Source organism: Apodemus sylvaticus, chromosome 5 (genome assembly GCF_947179515.1).
Source record: "Apodemus sylvaticus chromosome 5, mApoSyl1.1, whole genome shotgun sequence".
Classification (NCBI taxonomy): Eukaryota; Metazoa; Chordata; class Mammalia; order Rodentia; family Muridae; genus Apodemus; species Apodemus sylvaticus.
Window position 1 is genome coordinate 77,905,976 of NC_067476.1, and position 27,742 is coordinate 77,933,717.

Consider the following 27,742-nt stretch of genomic DNA (forward strand, 5'->3'; position numbering starts at 1 on the left):
TAGTTATTTCCTCCTACCAACAACTGTAGACTAATAAAACAAAATGAACACAAAGCTGTGTGTGTGTGTGTGTGTATGTGTGTGTGTGTGTGTGTGTGTAGGAGCCACAGCATATCTGGAACAATAGAGTGGAAAGACAGTGCAAATCAGGTTATTTTCTTTGTTCTGTTTTGTTTGTTTGAGGTTCTTGTTTGTTTTTTGTTTTATCCTTTTTTCCTTAATTTTTTCTCAAATTGCTGACAAAAAATCTTTCAAACTTGAAGCTTAAGGGTAGATATCAGAGAGATGACATCTGGGAAATGACATCCTAATATAAACTCGAACAGATCTTGGACTCACTATGAACCATCCTGTTAAAGGTAGACAACAAGTAGTACAGAGAAAGGTTTGAAAGTAAAGGCCATTTATTGATAGGGCTAATTGCTTGAACTAAGATCTATTGATCCTTTGCCTAAAACAAGACCAAATGTTCTACAGAGTGTTTTAATAAAGCCTAGTATCTATTCAACACAGTTTATATTTTCATAAGTAGAGAATAATCAAATTAGATCTCATGTACAAAGCACTAGAAAAATATGTCATGTGCCTCCTTGCAAAGACTAGCATCAGGTGCAATCTATGGATGACCCTGGCTTTGGACTGGCAACCTGGACAACAAATGTATTCAGTTACCACAACTGTGCTCTGTGACTTAACTGGAAACACACCAAAATAGATGGAGTATTTCAGCAGAAAAGAAAAACCATGATATAACAATGTGAAAATTCTAGGGTTAAAAACATTGCATCTGTGTAATTGCCTGTGACATATACTCCTTTATATGCACAGCAGTGTTGTGTACTGTACAACATAAAGGGTGCAGGAAAAACATGTGAAGAGTCACTGAACAACTCTGAAATTTGGTGGAAATCATATTACAGACAAGTACCAGTGAGACTTGCCCACTCCAAGACAAATTAAAAACTGAAAATCATACAGAAGCATCATGTCAAAACCAAATAAAACTAAAGAGTAAAAAAAAAAAAAGTAAAAGCAATAGGAGAAAATGGAGATGTTTTGTATTAGAGGCAAAATTCAAGTTGTTTTCTATTTTTCATCAAAACAATCTAGGTCATAAGACAGCCGAACAATAGATTTAAAGAGCTGAAAGAGAAACCTTGCCAACTACGACTTATACACACATTGAAAATAACCTTTGGGGTAGAAGATGAAATAGAAATATTCACAGATGAAGGAGTACTATAGATTTGTCACCAGCAAATCTGCTCCAAAGAAGATGTTAGTAAAAGAAGTTCTGTGGTCAGTGGAAAATGAGTCTGATGATAAACTTGGATGTTTAGAGATGAAGGAACAACAAGGAAAAATAATAAATATCAGGGTTAACTTACAGGTCATTTGTTCCTCCCTTGAACCCTATAAACATAAATTAATATTTATTTGATTTACATTAACATGATTTACATAACAATAATTTAATTGTGTATTTGTGTGTGTGCGTGTTTGTGTGTGTGTGTGTGTGTGTGTAGATTAGAGAAAAACATCCAGGATTTAGTTCTTGACTTCCACTGAACTCTGGAGGGCAGTCTTAGTGGTAAGCACTTTTGTCACATGCCGAGGGACATGCAGTTGAAGAATTACAAATGGCTTTAGAACTCAAGGCATGTATCCCATGGGTTACCACAGCCACATGGGTGAGCCTCGGTGTTGCATGGCCCTGAAGACTATGAGTCCTGAGGACTTTATGCTCTTACGGAGTTCTGCTCTGCTAGCTTCTCTTACAGCCCTCTTAATCTAAGAATTATATGAAAATGTTAAGGGACCTTCAACTCCTTCATCGGGTAGTATTTCTGGTATTCACCGTACCAATGCTTGCTTTCTTTCATGCATTGCTCCTGGAACAGAATAATGATTCTGTCACTCCCTTAGAGAAGAACTTAGAGATATAGATTGTCAATAATGACAACCACACTTAGAAAATATTTGAAAAAAAAATAAAGTTGTTAGTGAAGCTACATTTAAATGCTTTTACTACTGGCTCTGATGTAAAATAAAATCTTAGAGAATAAAATGAAGTTTAAAAAGTCACACTCTTATTTGTTAAGCTAGAGACCCTTTATGGTCAAGGAACAAAAACAATGGCAGTACTGGCTGATGGGACTCCTACTGACTTTGGACTGGTTATGATTGACTTCTTATACCCATTTTCCCCCTCAGCTTCCTGATATGATTTATTAAGAATGGCTGATGAGTAGATATATGCTTTGAGGATTTTAGGTAGAAATGACTGACTTTTATATAAAAGTCTAGATTTATGATTCTTTTAAGATTCTTGCAAGATTACTTTTAAGATAAATAATAAAACAATTACTTCTATTTTGGTAACCAGAAATCCCTGTCTGCCATTAAGAGAAACTGGCTGAGAAAACTACCTTGCTTGTTTACACCTTATTAATCTATAACACGTTGCTTGATTATGAATGTATGTGGGTTTTGTAGAATCATTTAGTTGTTATCTGTACTCCGTAGTGTTATATCTTATACATGTATTGAAAAACATTATTTTTTTCATAATCATTCACTAGAAGAAAATGAAAATATAATCACATTTTAATTGTATATTGCTTGAAAGATTTTGCTGGGATATATAAGCTATGGAAGAAAGAATAAAACAGGGTATGGTATGGTATGGTATGATATGGTATGTATTGTGTGGTGTGGCTGGAACATTGTGTCTTCCATCCATCAACCATGTGTGTATGTATAGAATTTGTGGGAATGAGGTTTCCTTCCATCCACCAGTTGTCTGTGTTTATATATGTATGAGGTACTTAGAGCATGATGGTTGGAGCTTTGCTCTAAGAATTCGATGTGTGAATATGAATATGTCTGCCTATAAATCTGTATATATGTAAGTATGTATGTGAATATGAATATGTCTGCCTGTAAATCTGTATATATGTAAGTATGTATGTATGTGTGCATGCATGTATATTTGTGTATATGCAGTTATTGTACCCTGCCTTTTGTCTATTCATGCATGTGAATGTGTGTCTGTGTGTGTGTGTGAGTTTTGTATCTTTCCTCCTCTTTCTCATTGACCTAAAGGAGTTAAAAAGTTCATAGTTTGTCTGCTGGCCACAGAGAGTGCCAGTCCCAGTAAATTAAGCTTTGTTCCCTCAGAAAAAAAAAATGTCTGCTGAGTAGTTTCTCTAATCGCTGGCTGCCTTTGCAGCAGCCCCTGTAGAAATCTGAATCCAGTCTAGTCAGTAAAGCTAAGCACTGACAGCTTCCTGCCTCAGTTTACCCACCACATAAATGCCAAAGTCAGTCATTGGCAACCGCACTTATACTTGTGACTGGTGTGCACAGAGTTGCAGAGGCAGCAGTCACGAGTATTTGTGCACATGTGTGGCCATGCTGTGGAGAAAAAGCAAAGGGACACAAATGACTATGATACTCCCATTTTATTTGACATATCCTAATGTTATCTCTTCATAAGGTTTAGTAGCATCTGGAGCAATCACAAAATTTCTCCAATACAATGAATCATCAGTAAATAGATTATATTTGAATAAAAAGTACAAATTCATGACATTTCAATGCTACAAAGACAAGAGGTGGTTTCTGTCCAAATGGAGCTTCAAATTGAGTGTGATTCCCACAAAAATATGAAAAAATTAACTTATAGAATAAATCTGACTTTTAAACTGTCTGGAGGAATAAAAGAGCTGAAATAACTGAATAGTTGTCAAAAGTGTAGAGATAGCATCGGGTGTATGCTACTTGAGTTCAAAATCATTATAGCATTATAGTAACCACAACTTTGGTTGTTGTGCAAGATCAGGACACAGTGGAATCCACATATATGAGTGTATATTTAAATATAATGACTTTTGGGAAAAGGTTCTATGAAATCCTAATAAGTTTAAAAAGCCAAACAAAACCTCCAAATTAACAAACATACAACCCGAAGCTGGAGAGCTTAGCTCCATAATTAAGAGCACCTGCTGCAATCTACCCCAGGGCTCTAGCCTCTGTCCTGGCCTTCGGGGCCTCCAGAACACTCCTGTGCTGCATGATGCACACACATGCTTGCATGGGCACAAGTTTTGTATGTCATACATCATAATTTCATTACCAGCTTTTATCCTTTGGCTGCAGATAATACCTGAATCATTACCTTGTGACTTTCTTTACTAAGGAAATTAGGAAAACCTTTCTAAACTCAAGTGTTCTTTCTTCAGAGAATTAAGCTTTAAAGTGTTATGAGATGTTGTGTATACACTTTGGTCCAATCTACTATTCAACACGTAAACAAATATCTTTTGGTCAGTTCCTTCTGCTTTTCCATGAATCATCCATCATGTGTAAGTGGTGTACCCCTTAAGATTGATACATCAGTGCCTGGATAGAAAGTATTTAATAGTTGAGTGAATCCTTGGCTGAATCTTCTCATACACATTATTTATATGATCCTTTGAGCATTGAACATTATCTCATATCATATCTTCTGATTTTCTATATCCTTCAAGCCTCTATGTTTGTTCACAGGTACATCTGCAAATCATTTGCTCTCCTGACTAGACCTTGCTCCTCTGCATGCACTGCATTGAGTCCTTTTCTTTTCTTCCTCTTCACTTAAGATATATGATTGGCCTAGTCTGATTTATTAGCATGGGTCTCTTTTTTATTTTAATTTTTATTGAATGCATTACTCATTTATATTTCAAATGTCATACCCTTTTCTGGTTTCCCCCTCCCAGAAAACCCCCAACCCTTCCTCCCACCCCCTGCCTCTAAGAAGATGCCCCTCTACCCAACCCACTACCACCTACTCCCCCCCCCCAGTTTCCCCATGCTGGGGCAACTATTGAGCCTTCACAGGACCAAGGACCAAGGGCATCCTACCGATGCCCAACAAGACAAGGCAAAGGTGCCACAATTGTGACTGGAATCATGTGTACCCCTTGGTTGATGGCTTAGTCCCTGGGAGCCTTGGTGGGGTCTGGTTGGCTGACATCATGCATGGGTCTCTTAAATGGGCAGTTAATACAGTTTTCATTTATTGAGCAGGTATTTATTCAGGGATTGCAACTGGCCAGTCTGATCATGCAGTTGGGACACAAAGACAAAAGATGCCCCCTAAAAAATATGTTCCATAGGAAGATAGATAGACAGAATAAATATAAAATAATCCAAGTTGGGACAGGGTATTTAGAAAGATGGAGTAATAGAGTAAAAGAAGGGTACAAGGCAAAAGCAAGAAAAAATTAAAGTGGAAAATGTAGAAGTTGACAGCATAAGGATTAGCAAACATTTACCTAAATGTTCTTATTTTCATGACCATTCTTTATCTTTCTATTAAAAAATTCAGAAAGCTTTATTGAAAATTCTCCTTTCTCCTTTTGGAATAGTCACTTTACATTGATATATATCTATATAATTTCATTCATTAACAACAACACATGTCATAGTAAAAAATTTAAACTGGCAAAAATGAGCACACACTACATTAACAGAGATAATTAGTATACATACTTTCTATCGTATCAATATCAATGTGGGAGGTGAGAGGTATATCAACTTAAAATTATGCCTTTTAAGTATTGTTTCAATATTCTATGTTACATACATATTACCTAGTTACCTGATGAATACTCTTTAATTAGTTCAATTTATTAACAATCAAGTCTAAAATTAGCTGACGGTCTTAGAAATTATCTTTGAACTTATATAATAGGAAATATAATTACTATTGAAACAAAGGTTTTTTTTAGAATAATGACTCAATTTAGATGAGTAAAAATAAATTATTTCATATTAGATAAAATAATACTAGCTTATTTGAATAGTTAGGCCATACGTTTCAAAACAACACACAAAGAAGTTCAAATGTGTGGTCGTGTTACACTATTAATGACTGTATTTCACAAGAAGCAAAGTTCTTTATATCAAGCAAAATTATTTACTTTCTTTTGTTCCTCAAGTTTTAACTAAACTATTAAAAAGAGAGTACTTAAAATATTTCTGATAGTCTTAATAAGTATATTCTTTCATAGTTGAAATGAAAATTAATTTTTCTTAATTTCTGGAATTATACAGAGGTTTGTTTTTGTTTTTGTTTTTGTTTTTAATTTGGATTTTTGTTTTTTAGTTTTTTTTTATCTTTGTGCCTCCCACCACAGAGATTTAAAAAATATATAACTAGAAATACTCATAGGTCAAAATATATTGCATTTTCAGAAATAATGAAAGATGTCTCTATTTTTAGACATCTTACGTCATCAGTGTGACAGAAAATAGTCTCCTAGAAGACACACTTTTTGACAAGGTTGTAGAGGTATTTCCAGAAAAGTTGAAGTGAGAGAAGAGAAGCCCCATCCTGAATGTGGGTAGCACCATTCCATGGGCTGGAGAGTCATCATAGATAAATAGATAGATGGATAAATGATAGATAGACAGATAGATAGATAGATAGATAGATAGATGGATAGATAGATAGATAGATGATAGATAGATAGATAGATGATAGATAGATAACACTAGCTATCATTACTAGTATTCGTTCTGTCTCCCTCCCCATAACCAGCTCACATTATCATAGCTAGACACTTTTTTTGCGGGGGGGGGGGGCTGGAGAGGGCAACACCTTCCTATCCATGATGGCCTAATCCCTAAACTGTGAGTCAAAGAAAGCAAATCTTTCTTTTCTTACATTGCTTGTGTTGTGCACTGTATCAATAAAGTGAAAAGACTAACAATATAGGAAATTGGTCCATAGGATCAGGGTTATTGTGGTGATAAAACTAAGCAGATGGCTTGTAGGTCTCGGGAACTGGTTGATAAGAGAATTGTGGAAGAGGTCAGACCTATGGGGTAGAGAACCTCTAGACTACTGTATGCAGAGTTTAAAGGAACACATTTCCGAAAGCTCCAGAAACCAGAATATCTTCAGCAATACAGACAGCAGAGGTCCGGCTCATGAGGTGTCAGAGGATAACAGGAACTCCATTGGGAACTGAGAGCCTGTTCACATTATCTTTTAGCACGGCACCTAAGCTTGCTGTATTCTGCTCATGTCCTTAAATTTTGAGTTCAAAAGTAAGGTACCAAATAGTTTGTCAGAGTGAATTTTAAGCAAATTTACCAGGTTGTGGCATGATTGCTTCTCATGGTTCAGACTTAGATCTACCATGAAAGACAAGAGAGGGCAAAGAAATAAGCAGTGTTATGAAGGAAGACATCTGAGTGAGTAGTTGGAGAGAAGGAAGGTGAGGGAAAAGCAGCTGTAATACCTACAGAGATTAGTTCCATTAAAGAGAAAACTCATGCTCTCTAGTCAGACAATTCTCAAACTTGCCCGAGGGCGCAGTCCCACTCACTGATGGCTATAACCTGTGAAAATGAAACATCATTAGAAAAAGGAGGGCCTGAACATAGAGAAAGGTACTCAAGTGGATCCCTACGAAAAAAATGGCTTAGAGACTGCTTTCCTGGCTTCCGCGAACACAATTCACACCGAAGTCATTACAACCATGGTAAAAGTAGCCCTAAAGAACATTTTGAGATTGCAGGCATCATTAGAATCATCACATACATGGCTTTGGAAACATTTAAAAAACGCAATTGTAATGGAGCTATCAAAGAATACATGAATGTTCTAGGAAGCTCCTCAGCTCAGCTGTTGTGGCAGGATGACATTCTATGTAAGGAAGCCCCGAGAAAGACATTAAATGAAGATGTGAATGTATACCCTAAAAGCTACAACAAAGACGTCTAACTTTGGAGCCACGAAGACGGTCACATTGTCTAGTAGCAGAAGTTGCAGGCCTGGGATAGAGTAGGCTTAAGAGAGTAGCTGCAGATGGTTAAGAAGGCATTGTTGAGGGGTTGGTGCTACTAAAGCTTATTGGTATCCAGGTAATGTCACCAAGCGTTCCAGAGCCTGAACACAGCTGAGGTGTGTGCTGTATTTATTCTCTGTGGGGTTTCAGTCCCAATTTTGCCTAACTAATTTCATGTTATAGTCACATTCCTTCCTTTTGGAATAGGAGTGTTAGCTTTAGTTTTATGATGTAATATAGGCTCATGAATAAAAAAGTTTGTCCTGATTCTAAGAGATTATTGGCTTCTTACCAGTGTTGAGAATGTTAAAGACTATGGGATATCTTATGGATGTATTAAATGTATTTTTATTATGACAGAAACATGAGACTTTAAGGGCCAGAGAACATCATTATAGATTAGAGTGATGTACTTCTTGACCAATTAACAAGATGCAGACAGGTTATAAACCTGATTGGTTTGAGAATTAGTTTCTAGGAAAGTTCTATTATAATCCATATATCCTGTAATCTTGGTGGATCATAAGGTGGAAAAATATCTTGAGCTACATTGAAACTAATATGTAGAAAGGAGGGGCACACCATTAAAGTCTCACAAAGCTAAACATCACTCAAAGTGCACAGTATCAGTCAACACTGGCACAATATGCACTAAGTTCAATTTTCATAAAGGAAAGATCTTTTCTGCTTATTTCACAGTGATTTTCTCATCGACTAGAACTTAGTACATATATATAAGATGGATGAATAAAAGAGAAATATAGAAGTGCAGAAAGAAGCAAACAAAATAATATTCCCATTTTTCTGTACACACACACACACACGCACACACACACACATATAAATTTTATCTTCTCTGGACAGAGGAAACACATCACAAAGTACTTTTCTCTCCACATTTCAATGCGCTCCAAGAAAAATAATGTAATCATATAGGAATATGCATTAATTATGTCTGAAAATAAAAAATAAATGACTTTCTTTTGCTGGTGATCAAAATTGGGAAGCAGTGACCAATTTGCAAATATAATTATCTACCATTCTGTCAATAATTAGTTAATATAATTACTTCCTTCTTAATTTGGGAAGTGGCATCATTCACTCTGAGTATATCATATGTACAGCTTCAGGGGACATAGTTGATACCCAACAAATCTTGATAAGAAAACAAATGTAAAACTTTATTTTTTTATACAGCAGGAAATACTTAATTTCAATTGATATGATCTACATAGAATCAAAGTACACGCAGAGATAACAGATTTTTTGGTCATGATTATTTACATACAGAATGCATTGAATGGAGTTTGGAATGCTTTAGACTTTATATTAAACCCACAACACACAAGAGTGTAGACTGACAAAGAAAGTTAAACTGATAAACATTGATGTTGCTGTTAGAAGCTATCCTGACATAAAGAGATCCTTATGAACAGCAGCCAGAGAATCAATGAAGATAAATTCTAAACAAAAAAGAAGAAAAGCCAACCTGTTAAAAAATCTTGAGTTAACTCTCTGCAATCATATTAATTAAAAAATATATGAGCATTTGAATAATTATTTCTATATATTCTTTATACTGTGAGTTGTAAAGCTATTTCTAATCCTGGTTCTTACTTTGGTTAAACACTGTGAGAAATTGGGCAATTTCTTTTATTTCTCATTGGATACGATCCTTTTTGGGTTTGTTTTTATAGCCTTTTTCAGTGAGAAAGTAGGTCTCATGTAGTTGTCTTTCCCATCCATTTACCTGAGCAAGAATACTTCAGAAACATGTTTGCATTTCTAGTGATGATGGACAGACTTTGTCCTTTTCTTTGTTTTCCAAGCAGTAAAGTATGTCAATGATTTACATAAACATTTGAATTGCATTGGGTATTATGAGCAGTCTAGTATATAATTCCACAATTTAAAATATATTTAGGGAAGACTTTATAACTGTAGTGAATGTTTACAGGCACTTCCCACATTGTCCTCATTCTCTAAACAATATAGTATGACAATTATTGATATAGCACTGCTTCAGTGTTTGTTATTATAAATAGACTACAGAGGATTTTATGCTTTAAAGTAAAAATGAAGATGGGATGTGTATTCATTATATGCAAATGCTATGCTATTTATATAAGGAACATGAGTTTCTGCAGATTTTGGAATCCACAGGGCATCTGGAATGAATCCTCCATGGATACAAAGGGAAGATTGTAATTTTCATTTTATTCTTTGTCATAATATTAATAGTAATATTTATAGTGATACATGGGAGCATTTATGGTGGTATTTATAAGCATTTTTATAACATCACTGTATCTGATCAGTAATGTAAGACTAGTATAGAAATAGTTCATTTTAAATATTTAGCTTTTGGTAAGAAATTGAGAGAATTATTCTTAATATTTCCTGATACTAGGTCTTAGCAACTTGACTTATACTTCAATAATCATATAATGATTATATAATTAATATAATGAGTGAGTTGCTTTATTTTCATACTTTTAAAAAGCTGGAAATTAATAACTCTACAATGTATTGCTCTATTATAAAATATAAGTAACATATTTCTTGTAACAGAATCTTAGTTACCTATATCTGTAGGCATAGGAAGTAGTCTTTGTTCAGATTTTCTAAAAACGTATATCAAAATTATATGGAAATCATATATGCTAACTTATGACATGTTAACTAATTTCTTCTGAAACTAAAATGTCCAATATAAGCAGGATTATACCTTTGCAGCAATTATAAAAATGGGAAGTGGCATCCATAGCATCCAAGATTAACATTGGAAGAAAACAGTTTTACAATGACCTTTTAGTGTTTTGGTGGCTTGGGACTTAGATGGAGCTTCTGGCATAAGTGGAGAATAGCTACTCAACTGTGTGGATAAACTAGAGGTAGCAAATGCATATTCCTATATTCTCAGGCCTATTGTACATAAAGAATTCATTTTCTAGTTAAAAGGGGCAAAGAGATCAATAAAATATATGGCATTCTAAAAGAGACTTTGACGGTAGACAAGTGAATAAGAATGTTATTAATGGATAGAGCATATGTAGGTAGTATAAGAGTATGTCTGTGCCTGGGAGGGGTGTATAACACCATGAGTATAACCCATCATCTATAGGAAGAGGTATCCTAAATTCTAACTTTATGCTATTAGAACCAGTATTTCAACTAGCCAACAACACACGGCTAATTGGATTATCAAGAAGTGTAAAATTGTACTATAAATTGCACTTAACATTTTTAGTAGTAGTACATTGAAATATTTACAGTAAAATGGTGATAAACATGCTAAATGTTTTCAACAGTCACAATATCAATCTGTGCTAGACTCAATATAGTGACAGTGATGGTTTAGGAAAATGGGATAGTCTGCTTAACATTATTATTCATTGGTGCCAACTATCCTGTAGATCACTTCCTGTCCCTGGACAAATATAGTTAGAAGAGTGTAACTGCCTCATGGCCTTTATCTTCTCATACCTATCAGCTAAATTTTTCTATTGAAACAGGTTGCATGATTTATTTGCCCTGTAAATATGGTGAGAACATACTTCTAATAGATATCTTGTTGAATGAGGAAGATGAAGAAGAAGGAGGAGGAGGAGGAGGAGGAGGAGGAGGAGGAGGAGGAGAAGGAGAAGGAGAAGAAGAAGAAGAAGAAGAAGAAGAAGAAGAAGAAGAAGAAGAAGAAGAAGAAGAAGAAGAAGAAGAAGAAGAAGAAGAAGAAGAAGAAGAAGAGGAGGAGGAAGAGCAACAACAACAAAAACAGTCAGCATCCTCTTAAAAATTTAATTAAAACAAAAATTCAAGGTCCCAAATGCCACAATGGAGGTAGGTGGACAAGGATTTCCCAAATGAGAAATCACCATTTTGGCAGATGATTCCAAGATTAAAAACTGCAGAAAGACATAAGTTGCAAACACAGGCTGCCATGTCATCATAGTTTTCTGGCCCTTTTTCTTCCTCTTCCTCTTGCTTTTCTTCTTTTCTCCTCCTCCTTTCCCTTCCTTCCCCTTCCCCCTTCTCTCCTTCTTCTCCTTCTTCCCCTCCTTGCCCTTCTTCCCCTTCTTTCCCTTCTTCCCCTTCTCCTTCCCTTCCTCTTCTGCCCCTTCACCTTCTTCTCTTACTCTTCTCCTCCTTCACCTTCGTCTTTTCCTCCTCCTTTCGTATTCTTGACTCTTCATTGTTTTTCTTCTTCTCCTTCCTCTTCCCCTTTTTCATCTTTCCCTTCCTCCTCCTCTTTTCCATTTACTTTACATTTTATTACATCTTTTTCTCCCTCCTCGCCTCCCAATTCCCACTTTCATATACCATTCCTCCTGGCTGATCATCTAGGCATCTCTTTTTCTTCAGCTTTAAAAGGGAAGGTCTCCCATAGATATCAACCTGTTTGGGCCTATCAAGTTGCAGTAGTACTAGGCATGTCTTTTGTGGCTATAAAAAACAGCCCTCTTAGTGGAAGGGGATCCAAAATCAGGCAACAGAGGTAGGTACAGCCTTTGCTACCACTGTTAGAAGTCCCACATGAAGACTTAACTGCAAAACTGTTACATATAAGAAGAAGTTCTGGGTCTATCCCATGCCTGATCTCAATTTTGTGGTTCAGCTCCTGTGGACCCCTATAGAACCAGGTTAGTTGATCCTGTATGTTTTCTTATGGTATACTTGACGTCTTTGTATCCTTCAATCCTTCCTTGCTCTCTTCTATAGGATTGTTAAAGCTCTGCCTAATGTTTGGCTGTGAGTCTTTCCATTAATTTCTAAGTGAAGAAACTTCAAGATAACAGTCATGGAGGATTGGTAGAGGGGTTTACTGGGAAATGGGTTATCATTTGAGATGAAAATGAATGGAATGATGAATAAAAAAAGTTATGTTAGGTGCCTGTCTGCAAATAGAGGAGGATATTATTATTAGTGTCAGGAATGGGATATCTTTCATGGCATGGGTCTTAAGCTGGGCGAGTCACGAGTTGACCATTCCCTCAATTTCTATTCCATCTTTACCTCTTCACACCTTTTAAGCAGGACAAGTTATGAGTCTAAGGCTTTGTGTCTGAATTGGTGTCCCAGTTCCTCCATTGAAGTTGTCTTATCTGGTTAAAGGGGATGACCAGTTCAGACTCTATATCCTCCATTCTAGGAATCTTCTCTAGGGTCACCCTCATAGATTTCTGGGAGTTTACATCATTCTAGAATTCTAGCTTATCCCAGATTTGTTCTTCACCCCATGGATTCCAGTTATCTCTGACCCAACTTGATTCCTCCTGAACTTCTTTCCACCCATCCCCTGCTTCGTTCCTTCCCTCCGTTCACCCCATGTCTATTCTATTTGTCCTTCTCAGTGAGATTCAAGTGTCCACTCCCCCCCCCACCACCACCACCACTCTGCTTTGGGCCCTCCTTGTCATTTAGCTTCTTTGAGTCTGTGGATTGAAGCGTCATTATCATGTACTTTATGGCTAGGATCTATTTACAAGTGTCTTATGAATCTTTTGCCCTTTTCTTTCTTTTTAATATTCTAAGAGACAAGCAAATGTAAAGGCACCATTGACTTGAGAAGTTGGAAATACTTTGAGGATAATTTTTTTTGATTTATGTTTTTCTTTGTTTATTTAACAATGCTGAAGTATTCCAAAATCCAATGTGTCTGTATTTGTGTATTATTTTTTCATTTTTTATTACAGCACCTCAAAACACTTCAATGTTGCCTTCTTATAAAGCTTGCATCTTGAAACCAGTCATCACATTTAAATGTATAAAGTTCCTTTCAATGCTGCTGTAACTTTTCCTAAGGTAAAATGCCTTTAAAAAAAAATCCCAATCATTTTCCTAGCAGTAATCTAGTATATCTTAAAGAAAAGTTGAGAAACATTTCGGTGAGTACTTAAGACCTGATTGATCTTCTACTCAATTAGTGAAGTTTTCCAGCAGAACTTGAACTCAGGGTAATTTTTGTTTTCATTAAAGCTATGAATATATAGATTCTATGGGAGAGGGTATGGTCTCCACTGGCTTTTTCTACAATCATGATAGATGTCATCTTCTCTACTCTTACAATGTAAGGTGAGACTTTTAATGTGTTGTTTTGTTACTTAGAGGTTGATATGAACTTGGTTGTCCTAGGTAAGGTTTTATGGACCTAAGGTCCTGAGTGATTACAATGAACTGAGCTCTTCTCCCAAGGATTAAGAGCATGTCACATGAAAGTTCTGGTTTCTTGGCTGGATAGATTTAAAAAATCATATCAGAATCAGATTTCTCCTGATTGATTTTAACCCAAGGTTGTAACTCTTCCTAATCTAGTATCACATTAAAGTAGTAACATTATTGAGAAAAATCTGTATAATATATACATGAACAATAAAAAATTAATGGGATTTCATATTTCTTGTATATCATACAATAGAGACAGACACGTGTATAAAGACTGCCAAACTAGCATGATGCGTTTTTGTTGCTATTACAGAACTGACATTTTATCTTGGCTCCCCATTTTGCCTAGACTGCACATCTCCAGAGATTTCCTTTCGTTATTTTCATTATTCAGTTATTAGTGCACATGATACAAGGGGGATGTGATCATTAATTTAAAATAATGCCCCAACTTTCTAAGAATATTATGGTTTTTCATTTGATTGCAACTCTTTATCTAAAGTGTGTGTATGTGTGTGTGTTTGTATTCTGGTTTATTGACTGATTGTATGATCTAACTACAGAGTCCTATAGTTGTTAAGATGTGATTACTCTGATTCACACCAGCTGAAAGAATGACTAAAATAAAATAAGTTGTGATGGTTAATTTTTATTGTCAGTTTAGCTGGGTTTTATAATAAGCTATATCACTGGCCCCTGGGAATATCTGTGAAAAGTTTACTAGTAGTTGAACAGGAGATGAAGATGGGAGATGTACTCCAAATGAATTTCTTGACTGGATCAAAGGAAGAGAATTTAGTAGAAGCATGAATCTATCTTTTCTTATTAGAGACCCTGTGTGAGCAACTATCGTATGTAACTGCTCTCATGTTTTCTACACTATGATCTCTTATCTGTCTCTCTGTGTCTGTCTCTGTCTTTCTGCCTGTCTGCTTGCCTCTTTCTCTCTCTCTCTCTCTCTCTCTCTCTCTCTCTCTCTCTCTCTCTCTCTCTCACACACACACACACACACACACACACACACACACACTATTTGAGTGGGTAAATTAAGATGTCCATATTTATCCAAACAAGAACAATAGGATACAGATTTGCTCCCATTCTCTAAACAAGAGGAATAACCTAGCTGAAATATGTGAAAGAACAGATTAACTGGACAATGATTAGCACTGAACAATAATCACGAACCAGAAGGGAAACATGAGACAGAGTTCATGATTATCTCAGCTTATTACCTGGAAAGTTTCTCTGTGTTTACAAAAGAGAAGTCGGGTTTTGATGAGGTTAACCCAGTTAGACTACTTAGAAAATTATCACATGGTCCTGGTTAGTTGATTCGATGAGAGTAAAAGAATTTAATACAGAAGGAACTATGTAAAAGATCACGGTAGGTAATCCAATAGTTCACAGAAGGACAAGGATGTTTTATGTTTTTTTTCCAACCAGTGTAGGTAAAACATTAAAATAAATGGGTTATAATGGAGGATGTGCACAAAGGCATGATTTCCACATTGGGAAAATGAATAGTAGACCAAAGGCTCCTTTAGTTTCAAACATTAAATAAAACTTTAAACTGCCTCTTAAGAAGCAGATCACCAAACATATTAGAAATAATAATTAAGAAACAGAATTTAATAAGAAAGATAAAAAAATTCTTGTTAAACGATAAACATTGCCAGAAATTTATGAAAATAGTAATTTGTCACCTACTGTGCATAGGAGTCATAAATCCACTGAAATCATTCTAGAATAATACAGATGAAAGACTGGGTAGACAAAAAAAGATATATATGCATCTATATATGTATATATTATGACAGAATATCATGCCTCTAAGAAAGGAGATATAAAACAAAGCATATTAAAGGAAAGCACAGACCAAGTGAAAGATTCAGCACTTATGGCCATAGATGCGATATAGAGCCATGGGGCCAAAATATCTGAGATTTTTAAAGAACCCTCCAGGCAGAGTTGATAGCATATTTGACTCTATAGAAGAAAAGAGTAGTTTACTTGAAAATTCATAAAATGAAAATTAAAAGAAATAAGAGTAGAGACAAAGAACAAATTTTCATTGGTATAGACGTCTGATCTACATAGAAATTAGGGTTACAAAAGAAAACCAATAGAATAGCATAAAATACTAATGTTTCAAAAATGCTTCCAATTTTGACGAAAATCATATATTCATAGATTAACAACCATTGAAGAACTAACTGCACGCACACACACACACACACACTATACTCACTGATCATACCACATAAAATAATTATGAACCAATAGATAAATCAAGAAAAATGAAAGTTAAACAGAAAAACCAAATACGTATCATCTCATCGCTCATCAGATCTCCAGGCTAACCTATACTCCAGGCAAGTTCAGATCAACCTGAGCTACATACAGATACCCGGACTCAAAAAGAATAAAATAATTAAAAATTGAAATAAAATTAAGAAAATGAAAGCAAACGCAGGGACTTCTCCAAAGAGATCAATCAGTAAAGCAGATTAACCTCCAGCTGGACTTGAATGAAAATATAAGTGTTCAGTGGTAGGGAGAACATCAAGTAGGCATTAAAGTGGTGGGACGATTGTGGCTTGCTAAATGTTTCACTTTACCAGGGTTAGGCAGCAATATACATTGACTTCCGAGAGTCTACTCAGAAGCTCATGTTCAAACAGTGGAAGTGAAACAAAACATTCTATATTCTTACACTGGGTCCCGTTTGTCAAACCTTCATCACTAACTGATACAGTTGGAGAGATACGTGTTAAGTTCTTGATAGGAAACAAATAAATTATAAAAACATGTCCATTAAAATCAATATTATAAAAATTTATTCTGTACATGGGATAATAAGCAATAAATGTTACATGATAAAGAAGTTAAACGAGTTTTTTTAATTAATAAACAAAATTTATTATAAAATTCCAGGTTTAGATCTCAAGGAGAAATGGATACAAATAGTTCAGTATTTATGCTACAGTTTCCTAAGCTTGCAATTTATGATATAAATAACTGGTCTAAATACTTCGAGACATATGATGGCGTCGAATTCTCAGCAACCTGCTAAAATACTTTAAATAAAATATCTAAGTTAAACTGACACCAAGAATAAAGAAAACTTCAAGAGATGAACTAATGGGCTGCAACTTTTTAGTAAACAAGGAGTCTCCTGGTCTGCCCCAATGACTTTGGGACCACTTAGACCATGAATTCCAATACAAAGTGATTGGAATACAGGAAAACTAATTTTACAACCAGTCTCAGAGAACCAATACAAACCCATTTGCACTCTTCTGTTCTTATTGCAGAGGACAAAACACATGGAACAAACCGAAACCATTATAGCATGCTGTAGATAAACTGATTTAAAAAACAATTACATTGGAATTTTTGCGTGAGAATTCTGAGACTATTACATTACAGTGATTATATATCAGAGTGACTCAGAAATCTACTTTCCACCCTAGATTGATTCATTGTCCCGTGGATATTTATAATTTTAGGATAACAAGAATCTAAGTATGTAGCATTGTCCTAATTCAAGCACACTGCATACTGCTCACAAAGTTCCAGTTTGTATGCATATCTTCTAAAGTTGAGGTATTATAATATTGTCATCTAAAACAGAAGCCTGTTATAGTAGGTAGAGGGAAGATAGCCCCTTGGAATCATTATTTCCTTTGAAATTCTCTGTTCTATTAATGTATGCACTATTAGTAATGTCTGTGGAACCATTGTGAAACTAAGAATAACATAAAAGATATTCTTTATAAACCAACCTGGTTGGCAAAGGGTTTTTTGCTCAGCTATACTATACAAGTTGTCTAACATATAGTGGCATGCTTAATGAAGATCCACACATTTATCAGCAAGCATTCAGGTTATCTGATGAGACAGGATTATCAGATTTAATTGGCACTCTGGTCACCCTCTTAGCTTTCTGTTGTTTTGCTTTGTTTCTCCTTGCTGAGAAAAGATAGATAATAATTTGTCAGTGATCAGCAGCCAAGAAATTAAATATTTAGGCTTTTAAATTGATATCTCAGTTGTAGTGATCATCTGTCATGTTCTGTTTTAGAACTGAACACTTCCATTCAATTGTGAACTATACTTATTTTATGTGCATTTTTTCACCTGTATCATAGCTCAAGCTTTCCACTGAATGAAAGTACTATAGGACTGGGACAGGAAGCTTAAACAGAACAAATAGACTTGCTTCAGTTTTGGAGGATAAATAAGTTCACAGTCAAGGTGTCACTGGACAGTTTGGCCCTGGCAAAGGTCCACATCCTGGTTTGTAGATGGACCCCTACTTATTGTGCTGTTATAGAGAAAACAGAGATCATCTCCTTTGTGTTTCTTCCTTGAATCCCACTCATGCAAGTAAAGTCAAGACTCCCGAAGGAAGAAGAAAAGATACCTTTCCTCACCCATCATAAAGTTCTCATTTGAGGGCTCTATAAGAAAAGAAAATTTAGCTAGATAAAAATCATGTTAATTATAATAACTTTCATGAAAAGTAAATGCCTCCTGAAATAAAAGTCCAAAACTAAGCACCTGCATTTTGTTTTGTGAATAGATGTGTAAAAGGACAGCCAGAATCAGAGAAGGGTTGAGTTCATGGGAATGAACTGGGAAAAACTGGCCAGGTCTTGTTTGTTCATATTCTTCCTCCTATCTCTTTGCCTCCAAGAATAAACCTGCATTGCTGGGGACTGGAGGGATCTCTCCGTGGGGAAGAATACATATTGTTCTTGTATAGAACCTGAGTTGGAGCCTTAGTGCCTAGATCAGGCAGTGCACCATTCCCTGTAACTTCAGCAATGTTGTATTTATTCTCTGTTGGAGGACAAGGGGCCCCAGGAAAATGAGAGTGACTTCTCTGTTTCTACAGATTATGCAAACACCAAAGACTCATGCTGGGAAGTTGCTGTTCCTTCATCCCCACCCCCCACTTCAATTTCACTTGGCATCTCATTGGGGGTTAGGCTTTCCACTCTAGCGGACTGCAGATCTTCAGCTCCTTGGCTTGTTAAGGACCAGTATTTTTGAGGCTTGGTGACAGTATTCACTTCAAAGCAAGTCTCAGAGTAGAAAGCAGTGCATTGCCATTAAATTGTCTTTCTAAACACATTCTCTATTTGAGTCCAGATGTCAGGCAATCAAGACAGTGAAATTTTTTCCCCCACATTGGTCCTGAAACTCACAGATGAATGCAAGCATGCATATATAAACACACATTTGAGGGCTGCCAAATGTTATATAACTGTGGCCTTACAAAAATAAAATGGAAACAACTATTTATAAAAATAAATTTAAAAACACACCTTTTATTACCAAAAATATTAACTGTTTGATTGGTGACATTTGATGAATTACATAGACAGAAATAATGTAGTAAGAATGAATGTCTAGTTTGTTCATTAACTTCACTTGACACTTATGTATCACAGATTGTCAGTAAATATATTAAGCATACAATAAATATTGATTTATTTTTGTTTTTATATAGCTTTTTTTAGGTACATATGCTATTCTTTCAAATGAAAGAAAAAAAAATGATGTCAATGTAGCCTCTTGCTTATCACCAAGTAAAATGGTACAGAGAAAAATGGCTTAGTGGAGATTATCTTAAAGGAAGGCAACTGTGAAATGTGAACCTAAGTCTATGTCAATTCTAAAGCCCAAGCTTTCAACACTATCTTCAGTTGGCATATGGACCAATTCGTGCTTTGAGGTGGGAGATTTTGATTAGTCACATTTATCTAAATAAATGTTAAAGCGATATTTATATTTAAAAAGAGAGAGAGTGCTGTCACATAGTATGTATAGGAAGTTGTAACTTTGTGTCAGGTCCGTAAGCTTAACATATAGAAGATACTGAGTTCAATCCTCAGCACAGAATGATCCTTACAAAATAATAATAATTCAAATGGAAAGGAAGTAGTTAAAATGCTTTGTATATTTTGTTCATGTATTTATTAATAACGTATAGCTCTGTAATAGACATTAATAATATAGGAAACAGTAATATTTGTTTCAGACTGTTCTTTACCATGATCATAATCAAACAGTATTATTGCTTTGAAACTGAAATAACACACATTTTACTTAGTAATCTTAAACTACCTAATTTGTTTCATTCCGTGATCCATTTTGTGTCTTCCATCTCATATTGGCTGTATTTGCAAGGTAATATTGAGTTCTGTATTTCATAGAGTACAAAAGTCATCAGAGACAAGAATCCAATCTTAGTCAGTGTGTAGGATTTTCTGTAATATTAGTCATAATCAACCACTTAAAATGGTGACAAGAGGGAAATACTTAGAAAACTATATATGTCAGGTTGTTCTTTGGGTAGTTTCCTTTATGGTCTATAAAAATTTTAATATTTAAGATTAGTGCCACCCACTTTATCAATACCTGTGTTTAATTAATCACCCTAACTATTTGCAGTTCTGGATGGCATCCTTTGCCTGTCTCCTCTTGTGTGACATCTGCTGGTCATACCGAGTACTACAATTCTCCACATTTCACTCTTACCACCTTCTCCAGCTGTTCAATTCTTTTCCAGAAATACCAGTTTAGTTGAAGTGAAGGAATTCAGTGAGTGTCCTTGACTAAAAGAAGAGGTATTGTAATGTGAGTCTCAACCTTGAAAGAAAGAGATTAGAGTCCAGTGGCTAAGGGATTCCTCACTTAGCAATATTGGACAAAATGTACTTTCATGTTTGGTATGAAAAGTGAAACAATGATGACTATTAGACAGTTTCTTTAATGTAACTGTGCCACTCAAATATTTCCTACTATTTGATAATAATAAATATTATTAATAATAAATAAACAAATCTGCAATGGTAGATTTTTAAATTCACATTTTAAGTGAATGAATGTTGGTTTTCAGCACATATTGGATCCAGGTTAGGAAGAAGAAGGCATGAACAAACTTTTTATATCCCCAGAAATCCATTTATCCACTGTCCTATCAGTCAAATTCAGATACTTGTTGCCAGCTTTAAGATTTATAGGCTAAAGCTGGTTTTTGAAATTGCTTTGTATTTCCATTTAACAGCTAGGGCAGCAGCATGTTAAAAATCTGCCTTGGTCTCCTTGGAGCCTATTTATAAAGCTAATTTGTCTCCCTGAACATTTTTTTTCTTCCCCACCCTTTTCAAATACCAGCTCTAGGCTTCTAAACCATTAACCCCCCTTCTTCATCCCAAGCAAAATACTGTCAGAGACAATGGATGCAGGACAGTGACGATTCTGGTGATATAGTCCTCTCCAGCAGAATGCAAGCCATCTCTCCTGCTGGCGGGAGATGGATTCGCTGCCCTCCCTGCAGACACACAGGCACACACACACACACACACACACACACACACACACACACACACACACACGGAGCGCTGGGAAGTCCACATTTACTGTACTGCTTGCTGACTGCCTTGAAGAAACTGTAGCTAACCACCTTATTAGTATTCCTGCCTCCACTGTGTCTCACTTGCAGCATCAGAGCGCTGAGCAAAATGCAGTAGAGCAGGGACAGACACGGCTCTGGCAATCATCTCAATGCAGGCTGCTGAGTGTTGGGGGTGGGGGCATGCAGCGCATCAAGATTAATAACCTTGCCATAATCCGGGGCACCGTGCAAGCAGACACCTCTGCTGATTGACTCACTCCTGGCTTGATACATCTGCCTTGGGACAGGAATCCGGAATCTAGTTTCCACCCCACAGCCCCCTGATTTTTGGATGTTCTTTTGATTCTCCACAGACCTGGGAAGGTAACCGCAAGCCATACCATCTGCAGCTCACAGCACCTCTTGGAGGTTACTACTGACAGTTTTCATTACACAGGCTTCTGTGAGTGCTTATGTGTTTGTCTGTCCTGCGTGTGGGTGCCTGCTTCCTCGTAAAAGAGATTGTGTGAGTGTCCGTACTGTGTGTGGGTTTGTGAGACAACCAAAGGAGGTACACCGTACAAGAGAAGATCTCAACAGCGTGATAAAAATCTCCAGGCACGGGGGCTCACAATCTGTAGTCCCCCTCCTCTCACCGCCCCTTCTCTCCCCTACTCCCCCGGCTCCTTTCGTCTTTGATGAGTTTTTGGCTCACTTTTTGGCGGAGTCTCTTGGACATGTTCTGCTGTTGCTGGAGGATCAAATAAATGGAACCTTTGAAAGTTGATTATTTTCCTCTAATGTGACAAACACACACAGAGAGAGCGCGAAGAGGAAGGAAATTAGAGTGGTGTATGACCAGCTAGAGGATTTAAATTTTTCCTTGGTGAACTTTGAGGATCCTCTGAGAAGGTAAGTCACCAGAATACTTAGCTCTGGTACCTTGTTTTCTTACACCTTTTTTTTTTTCTGGGTTGTTTTCAGAAATCCATATGCAGTTCACAAGCGCGCACTTCCAGATTGTAATGCAGAGAGGGACCAGTGTGTGGCATTTGGGGTTATTGTCACGCCAAGAAGGTTATTTCCATTTGTATGGGCCCCTCTTACTGTTTTATATCCTTCTACTTGGTGTTTCTTGGTGAATTCGGAAAACATAAAATCTGCAAATTTGTGATACATTTTAAAATCTAAGCCTATTTTGAAATAAATCTAAGCTGGGGGTTTGGGTTGGGGGGGGATCATTCAGGCTAGCTGTTATCAGAAGCTCTGAGACAGAAGCAAACCTGAACCTACTCAGAGACTGCCCTGGGATGTCAGTGGGGGTGTAATTCAGACTTTTATGACAACTTAAAAGTGGACCCCCCCTGCATATTTTCTTTTTTTCCTTTCCTTTCTTTCTATTTCTTTCTTTCTTTTTCTTTAAATAACAGTTTTATGTGCTCTGGGGAGTTGTGGCTGTGCTTCCGCAGCTTTTAATAGGAGCAAAGAAGAACAAAGTGGGAATTGTTTTGTGTTTTCAGCCTCGCTTTAGGATTGACTTTTTTCCTATTGCATCTCATTAACCGCTTTTGAACTCAGCTGTCCCCTTATTACAACTAGTAGTGTCTGTCATTTTGGAACATCTTCTCACCCTATGCAGTCCCCAGAGAAGGGAGTGCGGTTGCAAATTGCTCATAACTGTGCAGTCTTGGCTGTAAAAGCAAGCAGCGTCAGAATTCATGTGACTTCACTCAAACATCTTTGCAGAAATCAGTCTCCTCCGTGTGCCCTGGTGGTTGGTTACCGGTGCTTTAAATCTTTACTCCTTATTTCTTTAGAACTGAAATGCAGATAGCACTTTACTTTTTTTGATCTCAGGAAACAAAAATACTATTTCACTGTGACAGCATCTGCATCCCTGTATGGGTGAATATATTCATCTATAAATTGGCACCTAGCTTCTACCTAGCAGGGAAAATAATATGTATGTGTTTTTCCAACCTGCTAAAATCCTCAAGTGAAAGTAGCAGAAGGTTAATCTTCTTGGTGAACATCTATGGTGGTGTATTTGAGGCAGAGTGGTGATGTTCCCTTGGCTGTTAGCCAACTCTAAGAGCTGTTGTGATCATGTTCAGCATAGAGATGACAAGTATGCTAACTAGGGAGAGGAGGGCACACCTAGGTAATTCTTTCCGACTACTAAGGACTATATTTAACTGCAAGATGCTAATTGCGGCATAGAAAGTCTATTCAGACATGACTGATCTAGTCAAAGATTGATAAGTGCATCCAAGTTTGGAGATGCCAGACCTCATACTCGAAACACTGATATTTCATCTTTCCTAAAAGGGGAATTACTAAAAGAGCAACCAAGCAAAATGTAGGCATGAGGTTCTCCAAAAATCCTTGCACAAGTATGTTGGAGTAGCTGAACTGCAGCTGTTAAGAGAAGTTCCCTGTCCCCAGCTGGCTCTGTGACTGCCACTCTTCGCAGTAACCTGATGGACACACTATGGGAAAATTTCGAGACACAAATCATGACATGCTCTTCGGGAAGGATATTTTTAACTCATGCATTTTCCCCATAGACTCCAGCTACTGTTTCATGATTCCTAAAGGAACATTTCCTTTGCTTTACTTTTTTTTTTCATTTTCATTTTTCTTTAAATGGTTGGAACATAGTAGCAGACATAAATATAATTTCTTTTTTCTGTTTACTTTTTTCCCTGTCTTTGTTGAGACAAGAATGAGCTAAGAATCACCAAACAGAGAATCAGGGATGGAAACAGAAACAAGAAACATAAGAAGAGAAAGATAAGAAAGTTCCAAATGCCAGCAAGTCAGAGCAGGCCATCAGAGGTTTCCTAGACTCTGTGTGAATATGGATTATTGCCTGGGTTTTCAACTGTCCACTCACCTAGAGATTCTGGTAACCAATCCTAAGTAGAGAAGGCAGTGTTTTAGGCCATCTACTTGCTATTAGAACCTTGCACTTAGAGTAAAGAGAAGTTCTTTATTTATGCCATTCTGTAAGTTGGCAAACTTATGCCTCTTTCTTTGAGATTGCTTGACATTAACTGCCCCCTACCAATTCATATTTTCATGCAGTATGAATATGTATTTAGACTAGTGGTATTGGGAAATCAATTGCATAGATTGTCAACACTGTCTGAAAACAGAAGGATATTATTTTATCTTTTATGTATTTGAGATTTAATAACTGTAATGAGTGAATCTTCTGGCAGCAGCAGTACTTTCCTTATCAGTTATTTTAGGTTAATCATAGCAGTGGGGTACTAGCCCACCCAGAATGTTATGACACTAGCTCATACAATGTGTAAAGCAAATCCTTTGCATCCCAAGGGCTCCAGATGCTGTTTACACATCTGCAACTTGACATCTCTATGTTTAGCTGAGGTGTAGCAATGGTAAACAGCCTATGCTCACACTTGACTCCAGGACCCAAGGTGGACTTTCTTGAACCTTGTTTCTTGGTAGAGAGTATTTTGAGGATTAACATTTGTCTTAGTTTGCTAACTTAGTGAATTCAGCAGGGAAAAAAAGGCAAGGAAAAAGGAGGAGTGAGAACTTCCATTTCCATAGGGATATAGTATGTCAAAGTATACTGAATTTCCTTCAAAGAAATAGACACAAGATCACTACAAGAATGAATTCATAAAAGGCTGCTTTGAATTTATTAGGGGAGAGTAAGGGAACCTCCATCTCCTCCTCAGTTTAGTTCCAGTCAGTGGGCAGGCCTTTCTCTGACTCTTTGCTCAACTTAGCCAACCAGACCCAACACTCTCCAGTGTGTTTCTAGGCTTTTAAGACCCAAGATACTTAACACATGAATAGTTTCTTCCTTTTCAAATAGACAAAGCTGACAGTTGGAAAGTTAGCTACTGAGATTCTTTAAAGGAAGCTGGGAAGATTATCCAGTAAGTTCAAGAAGAACTTTCTTTTGATTCTTTAGGTTCTCTAGGCTTTAGGTTTTTTGGGGCTTTTGGTTCTCTAGCCCTGGCAGTGAAGATAAACCAAGGGTCCTGCACTTGAAGTTTTGATTTCTACATCATTATTGCAACTTGCAACAACTAAATATCTTAGGCTGATCCTAACAGTGGTGATGGGAACAGGGTCAGAACATCAGTCTACAGAATGAAATGAAAGTCTTGGATTTTGGCATGAAGTAAACCTTATAGAGCAACAGATGCTTTATATGTCCTTAATGTTGTTCCCTACCACTTACCAATAATTGCTCTGGGACTTCCATGATTACCACAGAAAAGCTGTTTAAGGATATATGAATTGGATAGGAAGTTCAAAGTATGCAATAGACTAAATAAACCCACTCAGTCATCTGTATTGCACTTGAGACTGATGCGTGTGTATGTGCATGTAGTTGCATGTGTATTTATATATGGATAGATTTGAAGTGATTAATCAGGGTATGGGGGCCATTAACATTTGATTCATAAAAAATAGAAAGCTGTGTAGTGGTCATTGGTTTTGGATTTCAGAAATGATTGAAAAATAAAGGAAGAAAGGAAGGAAGGAAGGAAGGGGAGGGGAGAGAGGGAGGGAAAGAGGGAAGGAAAGAGGGAGAGGGAGGGAAGGAAGAAAGGAAGGGAGGGAGGGAAGAAAAGAAGGAAGGAAGAAACAATAAAGGAAGGAAGAGGAAATATGTTAGGAAAGAAAGAAAAAGGCAAAGAAAGACACTTGGATATTCTAACTTTCTTGGCAAGGATGCAAAGACCATTATTGAGTTTGTAAGCTCCAAAACCTCTAGTCCATAATGAAACTTGAATTTTAATGACATTTGGAAAATATAAATAGAATATTTATCTATAACAGACAGGACATAATGAGGACAAGCATTATCACACTGGAATGCATTTATGAGATAGCCTAGGGTTAAAAGGCCGAGATGAAGACAATGATAACAGTATTAGTTTTGTAACTGAACAAACTTAGGATAGATCATATCTCAGAGGCTCAGTTTTCTATTCTATAAAACATGAAATGGTAATCATGAAGATTTCTGTGATGAATGAATAAAACATGTATAAATACAGTTAATAGAACTTTACATATGAAATTACATTGATGTCAATAGCTCACAAGGTTTTTTTTTTTTTTGTCCATATTAAATCTAGCTTAAGGAAGAGAAAAACCAATCTAATTCAGGATATGTTTAGCCATAGACAGAGGGCTAAAGTGGAAAATGCAACTTGAGAGTTCGGTAAAACTGAAGAAATGAAGTTATGCTTCTGTCAGTTTGCTTTAGAGTTTATTCAGACCCTCTCAGAGCAGCCTAAGTGCCTTCCAGATGCTGTTGTACTCATATTCACAATTTCAAAATGATATTGACTGTAAGTAGAATCATGTGCATCCATCCATATGTGGTTGCAGAAACAATTCAAATGTCAGCAAGTGGTGTTAACATTGCTTTTTATCTACTGTCTCTTTTTATTCACAGACAACGAAAGGATATCTATTTATTAGTTAGCTATCTGGCAGGTACTGGTCCCGTGGTTGCTGCTGTGTGAAGTACAGGAGGTCTCTCTTCATTTCTCTTTGCTGCAATTCCAGCATTTTGACATGGCACGCTGCAGTCTGCCGGACTGCTCCTTAGAATTTTGACTTGATAGTTAAACAGAATTAAGATTCCTCTTCCAGCATCTGACCCATATGGAGCTATGTCATTGTGTACGACCTTTATTTAGTTCAAGAACATATTGCTAAAGATGTAAAAAGCCTTGTTCCTATTAATGTAGCTAGCTGAGCTGTCAGCGATGAGGCCAATTCTGCTTTGCTAACTCTGCACGGCTGGTACCACTTGACCCAGGTATTTCTGTTCTGCCTAGTCAGCCTTTCTCTGAACATGAAGAGAGCTGGGCTTTGCCCTTCAGTGTGTGGGCTCTTACTGTCTGATAAAGAATGGATGGGCTGTGCTTTATGATTTGCATGGAAGAAATACCAAATCCGAACTCACAGCAATTTAAAATCTTTTATAAAATCCAGGTCTAGGGCAGCAAAGGAGGGAGAAAGGATGACAGTGAGTCACAGTAACATACCCATACTCACCCTTAAGTGCCACAATCTGGGGACAGTTCTTCTCTGCACTGAACTAGGAAAATTCTCTCAATAATATATAACACTTCATGTAGAGAGATGATGCGATAAGTTATAATTATCACAAATAATCAATGGTCATATTCTATGTGCCAGACAAGGGAGATCATGTATGCCCTCTCTTAAAATATTAGTGAGTTTGGGGTTTGGATCAACAGATCAGCAGATCATAGTATTTGCTGCTTTTTCACAGGACCAGGGTTTGATTTCCATCACT